Source organism: Chrysemys picta, chromosome 25 (genome assembly GCF_011386835.1).
Source record: "Chrysemys picta bellii isolate R12L10 chromosome 25, ASM1138683v2, whole genome shotgun sequence".
Lineage (NCBI taxonomy): Eukaryota > Metazoa > Chordata > Testudines > Emydidae > Chrysemys > Chrysemys picta.
The window spans coordinates 4,404,262-4,414,154 of NC_088815.1; positions in this window are offsets into that span (position 1 = coordinate 4,404,262).

Below are 9,893 nucleotides of genomic sequence, written 5' to 3' on the forward strand. Positions count from 1 at the left end.
AGTCGGGATCCGGACGCTGCCCCGGTTCTGAAACTCTTGGGTCTGGATCCAGACTCTGCAGCTGTTGAAAAACAAACCGGAAGGAAACTCTCCTTGGGCTTTTACCTTCACCACATTGGGCGCTCACCTCTTCTTGCCCACGCTATCAATGTGTCCAGCACGTACGCCCCTGTGATCTATCCACTCTCAGTGTATCAGAACCCCACAGGCAGCAGGGAAATCCCACTCTCATTTCACAGCTGCATCTTGGAAATCAATGGGACTGATTTCAGAGAGAGCAGGGTCCAGCCCCAACAGACAGATTTTCATGTCTGTTCGGAAATGGGGCCCTGTGTGTCACAGTGCGGATGACTGAAGGTCTGGCACTGTGCGGCTGGCGCAAGGTCACACAGGGAAGCTGGAGCACAGGTGGGAACTGAATGAAACTCTCCTGAGAATCAGTCAGTGCTGTAAGCACAGAATTGTCCTTCCTCCAGGATGGTGCTGTAGAAAATCAGATTCGATAAACAATATATGAATGCTCAGCTCCTGTCCAGAGCAGTGCTTGCCAGCCGTTGAAGGAAAAGCACTCTGGGAAGGAAAGAGGGGATGTTTATCCCCATCCTATAGGCAAGAAAACTGAGGCATAGAGAAGTGAAGTGACTTGATAAAGGTGACACAGCAGGTCTGTGGCAGAGTAAGGGACAAAAGGCAGCAATCCTAAGCCACCAGATCATGCCGCTTCCCAGTGAGGCAATAAACAGGCTAAATAGCTAGAAAGGGAGAGAAAGTGGCCAAGGAATATTGCACCTGGTACAAAAGAGAAAACTCTCCCAGTTTTGATGTATTGGAATTAATAATAATGAAGTAGAACTTACTGACTCCAGCAGAGCTCAGGGCTGCCTTGTGCAGGGTGCTGTACACTCCCCTAGTGAGAGACCGCCCTGCCCCAATGAGCTTACTGGTGAAATAGACCAGCCAGGCAGGGCAGGCAACACGGGACATTTGCAGGTAGAAATATCAGCAAAATCTCTGCCCACAGATGATGTGTATGTCCCTGAACACTGGGGACATGCGAGTCTCCGGCAGTTTGGGACTTTGGTTCAGCTGGAGGCAGATTTTAGCCCTAGCCGAACTGCTTTGGGCTGTAGCATTAGGCTGGCGTTCTCAGGAGAGGCAGCTCTGGTGAATTCTGCAGATAGGTCAGGCCGGAGTTCCCACGAGAAGGCGCCTCTCATGCAGCTATGCCAATATCCTCTCTGTGCCTGGAAGCACCAAGTGCTGGGCAGCTGAAAAATAACTAGGGGAAAGCACTGGACTGGGACCCAGGAGATCTGGGGTCAGTTCCTAGCTGTGCCACATACTCAGCGTGACCTTGGGCAAGTCAGTTAGGGAGGGGACTTTCAAGGGATTTTAAAACACATGTGCTGTTAATTTACAGTGAGATTTATGCACTTAAATCCCTTGGGTGCTTCTGAAAAGCTCCCTCTTAAACTCTCTGTGCCTCAGTTCCCCATCTGCCTTGTGTCTCGCTTGTTGATCGCAAGCTCTTCAGGACAGAGACTGTCTGTGCAGATGTACAGCCCCTAGCGTAATGGGGCCAGATCCTGGTCAGGGTCTCTTGGTGCTACTGTAATAAGAATAATTTGACCCACACTTCTTGGAACCTCAAGGAAACCGAAAGTCCCAGTCACGTTTCAGGCAGAAATTTCAGGGCCCATTTGAATGTTATTTGAAGTGCTAATGGGCCGAGCCCTGATTCTCTGATCAGCCCCTTGGCATCACAACTGGCAGGATGGGGCCCGGTCGCCTCTCTGACCACAGTTGGGGTTTTGTGTTCGACACCGAATCCAACCCTTTAATGACAAAAACATTTCCTCATGCACGCGCTCTGCCATATGTCCAGCCTCCAGATTTGGGGGTTTTTTTATTGCTTTCTAAAAAGAACTTCAAAGACACATGACACATTTATTATCTCTTGGCACATAAATCCCCCAGGCTGTTGTTTCCTGTAAAAAGGGCACAAATTTACAGGAACCCATCACGCTGAAATCCAATGCGTTCTGAGCAGCCACAAGCCAGCGTTCAAGCACCGTGGCTCTCCACCTGCTGTACCGTCCAGGTGAAAGGAAGTGACGGATCTCCCGCTCCCCCAAACCTCTTCCAAACCCTGCTCCCAACCCAGAATCAGCCCAGCTCCTTGGAGCAACACCAGTAGCCAATTTCCCCAGAGGAACAGTGGACCTCCAGGATCCGGATCTAGGCCAACTCCAGCCATTGGTGTTGACCCAAACGAGCTGTGTCCAACTCCAACTGTGTTCCCATGGCAAGAAGGTTATCTCCATCCAGCCCCCATCTCTTCCCTTTGTCCCCCAAAGATCTCAAATACAGCTGGCCGGCCATTTTCTGACAGGATGGCTTCCCACCCAACGAGGCTGATTTGACAAAATTGAAACGTTTTGTGGGAATGTAGCCACTTAATCAGAATTTTAGACTAGAAAGTATCAAAAATGCTGCCTTGCAATCTGTACATTATAATATAATATAATTAACATTTTGATAAGGTTGAAACAAAGTATTTCAGAAAATTTTGTTTCATGAAAAATTCTGACATTTCCTCCCGATTTGGGCTGGATCCAAATCTCAAACACTTCGAGTTTCCGGCAGGATGGCCGTTTGTTATCTGAGCAGCTCTGATCTCAGAGAGCTGGAGCGTAAGGTGCCAAGCACCCTCCAGCCTGCCATGACTGCAGGCACTCAGCACCCTGCAAGGGCAGGATGTTAACAGCAAAAGGATGAAGTCACCCCTGGTTCATTCTCCCACATCCTTTGGTGCAAGCGGACAATTCCCCGATTGCTAGCGTGTTCAGGCTCCTCCAGCTGCTTTGCTCATTAGAGAAAAATCAAGCTCACCGATTTGCTTATTGAGCTAATTAGCAGCAGAGCCATCCCCTTCTGTGTAATGTAGTCAGGATAATATCAAACGGGCCTGTCCCCTGCTCCCAGATCTTTCAGCTGCACCATTGTCCAGGGGAGGGTGCTGTGACACAGAGAGGAGCTCCGTGGGGGCAGATCTTTGCACCTGCACTGAGCCCCACAGACTTCGGGGTTGCACCCACGCTGAGCTCCTAGTCCCCAGTCCTGCCAATGCCAGCACATGCCAAGGGCACGGGCCTTGTGCTTAAGGCCAGGGCTCTAGGTTCAATCTCCACCTCTGCCAGAGACATCCTGTTTGAGCTCAGACAAGGGTCTCAGCTGTACGGCGGGGGTCCTGCTGCTGCACAGAGGGAGGGTGAAGCTACGAGCTTTAACAAGTGTGAGGTGCTCAGTGATAAGGGCCACAAAAGCAGCCGCACGAGAGAGCTCCTCGTGACTGGCTCTCCAGTAAAGATTCACACTCATTTTACAGAGGGGAAACTGAGGCACGAGGTGGTGAAGTGACTTGCCCAAGGGCCTGCAGCAAGCCTGTGGCAGAGCCAAGCACTGAGCCACAAACAGCTGAGCCCGAGTCTGGCATCTCACCCACAAACCCGTGCAGCCTGTTCACCCAATTCAAATGTCTTCACCTAGCCTTCCAGGGTCTATACTGGGCAGCCCTTTCCTGGATCTCTGACCTGGTCTCCTGGTCACTCCCCCATCCTTGCTCCCGCCACTCTGCCTGTCCCGCCAACCTCGACGCACCCTCGGTGTCAGGCTCTGGGTTCTCGGCAGCCAGGCCCGTGATTGAAGCTATGGTCAAGAAAAGGTACGATGGGTTGAAGCCGGCTGATAGGTCAAGACCAAGCCCAGGGCAGGGCTGAACCTGGGGTCTGGGACAGGCCGGGGCTCAGAGTCTATGGATAAACCGAGTCAGGGTCAGAGTTAGAGACCAGGCAGGCTGAAAGTTGACCGAGGGCCAAGGGCGTCTGTAACACCACAAGGCAGCAGAAGGACTCCTGGCCAGGGGGGCTGGGGCACACACTGACTTCAGCTCTAACAGCCAGGATGAAACACCTGAGTCTGTGGTTCAGCTGACCCAAGCTCTGCCCAAGAGTAGGCTGCAGCCACAAACAATCCTGATCCAGCCATGAATCTATCTCACACTCAGTCTCCTCCATAGACCTGATCCCACACCATCACCCACTCTGGGGACAGTTCATGTGTTGGCCAAAACATTTCCAACACAACCCACTTTTGGACTGAAAATTGGATTTTCGACAAATCAAATCTTTCGTGAAACCTGTCTGCTTGCCACGGAACATTTTGAGTTTTCACTGAAAAAACAAACAACTGAAAACTGAAATATTTCAATTCTGAAATACCACTGTGTTGCTTCATGGGAGTTGTAGTTTGGGTCCCTCATGCCCTCATTCTCCTCCATGGGCTGGACTCCCCAGCTGGACTCCATCTCCCATTAAGGCACCAAGTCCTTGTGACTGCCCTGATGCTCTGCCTTACCTCATCAAGAAGGGACACCGTGGTAGTCCAACCAGGAAGCCCAATCTATAGAGGAAAGTGGGAGCATGAAACACCTGAACTACAACTCCCATGAGGCACTGTGTTGGTCTTTCCAAATCGAAATATTTGAGATTTTGATTTTTAACTGAAAATTCAAAATTTTCCATGAGAAACAAAATTCTGACCAGATCTAATTTTTTTTAAAGTCCCAGCTACTGGAATCAAGTGATCCCATGAGAAACAGCTTAAAAAAAAAAAAAGATTTCTAGCTCTTAGGGTTGCCAACCCTCCATGATTATCCTGGAGTCTCCAGGAATTAATCTTTAATTAAAGATTATTTCATGTGATGAAACCTCCAGGAATACAGCCAACCAAAATTGGCAACCCTACTAGCTCCTGTGGTGAAGAGAAAAGTTGGAAAATGTGACCCTGAAAAGCTTAAAAGTCAGAAGGCAACTAAAAAAGGACCCTAACTTTTATTATTTTTAAAATCCCAGGGGTGTTAAGGTGATCTCATTATTTTTCAGGGCACGACTCAATATTTTTGAGCACTTGCGGTCGACAATACTGGAAACAGCCTCTCCCCACCCCGGCCCCCTTCTTTGCCACATTCCGATCACTCCTCCATACTCACTTCCTCCCAGATCTGCCCGGCTCAGTGAGTAGCTGGGGTAATTGCCACACGTCTCCATCCCTACGGGGCCCAGCCTAACGGGGCCTTGCTCTCGGCCAGAGCTGCGAGGTGCTAATGAGAGACCAGTACGGCTGCCACTACCGAAGAAGGAACGCAGGGTAAGATAGATCCAGCACAGTTTGTGAGCTGCCCGCATGGCTCCGGAAGGCTGAGAGGGAAACTAGAAGCCAGATGTGATTGTCTGAAGGTCTGACCCAGTCTCACGGCCAATTCCCTTCACCTGGGAGTCACGGGTTTCAAGGCCAGCAGGGACCACCGGTGTGAGCCTCTAATGTGACTTCCTGTCGCTGCTTGATGTGGTCTGTAAAAAGTGGGGTGGGGGTGGGGGGAGGGGTGTCTAACAGAGACATCATATCCACCTGAACCTGGTCCCCAATCCCCATCAACTCTGCCCCCAGCCCCATCTCTGCTCCTGCTGCAGCTCCTGAGGCTCTAAACCCTCCTCTGCTAGGTCTGGGGGTGGGGGAGGCTGCATCAGGGTCTCCCCCCCCTTCCCAGGCTGGGTGCTACAGGGGGTAAAGGGAGGAGCAGAGGAACCGTCCTGTCCCATTGCTCACGGGGGAGGAGATGGAGCTGCCCTGAGCTCCTTGTCTCTCTGCTTTCTCCTCCCCTCTCCCCTCCTCCGAGAACAGTGTCAGCTCCTGAGGGGAGGGGGCTGCTTCCTGTGGGGAAGGCAGCCAATCAGAGGGGTTTCCCTGCGCCCCCAGGCAGGGCTGAAACATCCCCAGTGACCAGGCTCCACTTGTAGAAATTTCATTTGCTGTGTCTACGGCCCTTATGACCAGGCACAATTCAAGCACTGTCTCCTGCATAGCAGAGGCCAGAGGACTCCATCCAGACATTCCTGCAGCCAGCCCATATCTTGTGGTTGAGCTACAGCGTGTCTTTGGAAACAGAGTCATTATTCTAGAATAAAATCACTTTTATTTAGGAACAGAGTGTCTACATGGAGCATTAGACTAGCGTAGCTAGAGCAGAAAAATTAGCCTGCTTTAGCTACGCCAGTCCATTTCCCCATGTAGATAAGCCCTTAGTGCCAACTGAAATCTCCTAGTATTCTCTTTCTTTCTTTCTTTCTTTCTTTCTTTCTTTCTTTCTTTCTTTCTTTCTTTCTTTCTTTCTTTCTTTCTTTCTTTCTTTCTTTCAAGCCCTGCTTTGCCCATGTAACACTGCTCTACAGCCAAAATGCTTCTGAAATAAATGTAGTCAAACTTTACTAATTCTGGGTCACTGAGAACGAAAACGATGCTTAAAATTATTGATTGGCTCTAGTTTTCAAGATATGCTATTGGGTCAGTATATACGACCCTTGACTTGGGAATGACGGAGGATAAGTGAGTTATAAAGGGAAGGGATCTCAATTTAAACCAGAAATGACTAAAATACATCTTTGACTGGATCTATGAATAAATCTATGACTGGGTTTGGACAGTACTTGCTTTTAAGGCAAAACAATGAATGATGCAATCTGAAGCTGGTATTGCGTCATACATGATATGAATTGCATCATGTTATTCCTAGAAGTCATGGATGATGAAATCATAACGAAGCTTACATCACTCTGCTGAACAAATTGCCCTATATCTGCTCTAGAAATCATACAGTGTCGTGCTCTCTTATTTGTCAGTGTTTGATTTTGCAAAGGGACACATTTCTGTTTAGCCAAAGTGAGCAGAGATGCCTCGTACTTGTGTGAACAGTGCAGATAACTTCTGCTATGTTTGTGGTGAAGTGACTTTTGCATCACAAAAGCGCAGTATAACCACTATGGTTAAGAAAGCCTATCACCTTTATTTTGGCTGCAAAATTGGAGATCAGGACAAGAGGTGGGCCCCACACATATGCTGCAACACTTGTGCAACAAATCTTCGCCAGTGGTTGAACAGGAAAAGGAAATCTATGCCTTTTGCACTGCCAATGATTTGGAGAGAGCCAACAGATCATACCAGCTATTTTTACTTCTGCATGGTGCCTCCAGTTGGGAAAGGTGTGTCAAAGAAGAAAAAGTGGACTGTGCATTTTCCAAACATTCCATCAGCTATACGCCCAGTACCCCACGGAGAAGGACTGCCGGTTCCTGATGCACCAGAATCATTCTCACTTGAGTCAGACGAGGAAGAGGAAGAGGATGAAACTTCTGATCCTGAACCATCAATGTCACAGGACCCACATTTTCTCCCATCCTCCTCCTCTGAACCACACCTCATAACACAAGGTGAACTGAATGACCTTGTCTGGGATTTGGAACTACCCAAGAGTAAGGCAGAGCTGTTGGGCTCCAGACTACAGCAGTGGAATCTCCTGGCAGGTGATGTTGGGGTTTCCATGTTCCGTGACCGTCAAAAGGATCTTGTCCCATTCTTGTTCATGGAAGGTGATCTTGTAGCCTGCAACAACATCGATGGTGTGATGGCAGCCCTCAACATCGTTCACGATCCAGATGAGTGGAGACTGTTCATTGATTCATCGAAGACTAGTCTTAAAGCTGTTTTACTGCATAATGGCAATGTTTTGCCATCAATTCCAGTTGGTCATACAGTCCATATGAAAGAAACCTATGACAACATGAAACAACTTTTGAGGTGCATAAACTATGACCAACATCAGTGGCAGTTTTGTGGCGATTTGAAAGTTGTTGCTCTCTTGCTTGGTCTGCAGACTGGATATTCTATTTGCTACCCAAGATCCATAAACCTGGATATCCTGGACGCCCCATCATCTCAGGCATTGGCACCCTAACATCAGGCTTGTCTGGTTATGTAGACTCTCTCCTCAGACCCTACGCTACCAGCACTCCCAGCTATCTTCGAGACACCACTGACTTCCTGAGGAAACTACAATCCATCGGTGATCTTCCAGAAAACACCATCCTGGCCACTATGGACGTAGAAGCCCTCTACACCAATATTCCACACAAAGATGGACTACAAGCTATCAGGAACAGTATCCCCGATAATGTCACAGCTAACCTGGTGGCTGAACTTTGTGATTTTGTCCTCACCCACAACTATTTCACATTTGGGGACAATATATACCTTCAAGTCAGCGGCACTGCTATGGGTACCCGCATGGCCCCACAATATGCCAACATTTTTATGGCTGACTTAGAACAACGCTTCCTTAGCTCTCGTCCCCTAACACCCCTACTCTACTTGCGCTACATTGATGACATCTTCATCATCTGGACCCATGGAAAAGAAGCCCTTGAGGAATTTCACCATGATTTCAATAATTTCCATCCCACCATCAACCTCAGCCTAGATCAATCCACACAAGCAGTCCATTTCCTGGACACTACTGTGCTAATAAGCGATGGTCACATAAATACCACCCTATACCGGAAACCTACTGACCGCTACACTTACCTACATGCCTCCAGCTTCCATCCAGGACACACCACACGATCCATTGTCTACAGCCAAGCTCTAAGATACAACCGCATTTGCTCCAATCCCTCAGATAGAGACAAGCACCTACAAGATCTCTATCAAGCATTCTTAAAACTACAATACCCACCTGCTGAAGTGAAAAAACAGATTGACAGAGCCAGACGAGTACCCAGAAGTCACCTCTTACAAGACAAGCCCAACAAAGAAAATAACAGAACACCACTAGCTGTCACCTTCAGCCCCCAACTAAAACCTCTCCAGCGCATCATCAGAGATCTACAACCTATCCTGAAAGATGATCCTTTACTCTCACAGATCTTGGGAGACAGACCTGTCCTCGCTTACAGACAACCCCCCAACCTAAAGCAAATACTCACCAGCAACCACACTCATTGAACAAAACCACTGACCCAGGAACCTATCCTTGTAACAAACCCCGATGCCAACTCTGTCCACATATCTATTCAAGTGACATCATCATAGGACCTAATCACATCAGCCATACCATCAGGGGCTCGTTCACCTGCACATCTACCAATGTGATATATGCCATCATGTGCCAGCAATGCCCCTCTGCCATGTACATTGGCCAAACCGGACAGTCTCTACGCAAAAGAATTAATGGACACAAATCTGACATCAGGAATCATAATACTCAAAAACCAGTGGGAGAACACTTTAACCTGTCTGGTCATTCAATGACAGACCTGCGGGTGGCTATATTACAACAGAAAAACTTCAAAAACAGACTCCAACGAGAGACTGCTGAGCTGGAATTGATATGCAAACTAGACACAATCAGCTCAGGATTGAATAAGGACTGGGAATGGCTGAGCCATTACAAACATTGAATCTATCTCCCCTTGTAAGTATCCTCACACTTCTTATCAAACTGTCTGTACTGGGCTAGCTTGATTATCACTTCAAAAGTTTTTTTCTCTTACTTAATTGGCCTCTCAGAGTTGGTAAGACAACTCCCACCTGTTTATGCTCTCTGTATGTGTGTATATATATCTCCTCAATATTTATTCCACTCTGTATGCATCCGAAGAAGTGGGCTGTAGTCCACGAAAGCTTATGCTCTAATAAATTTGTTAGTCTCTAAGGTGCCACAAGTACTCCTGTTCTTTTTGCGGATACAGACTAACACGGCTGCTACTCTGAAACCTGGATACACAAAGTACTGCTGTTTTCTCTGCGAATGGGATAGTCGTGCAAGAGATTCCCACTACATCAAGAAAGATTGGCCACTCCGACAGTCATTGGAGTCTGGGAGGAAAAGTGTTCAGCATCCACCACTTGTTGAATCAAGGAAGATTTTGTTACCACCCTTACACATCAAGCTGGGTCTGATGAAGAACTTTGTCAAGCCCATTGACAAAACACAAGCAGCT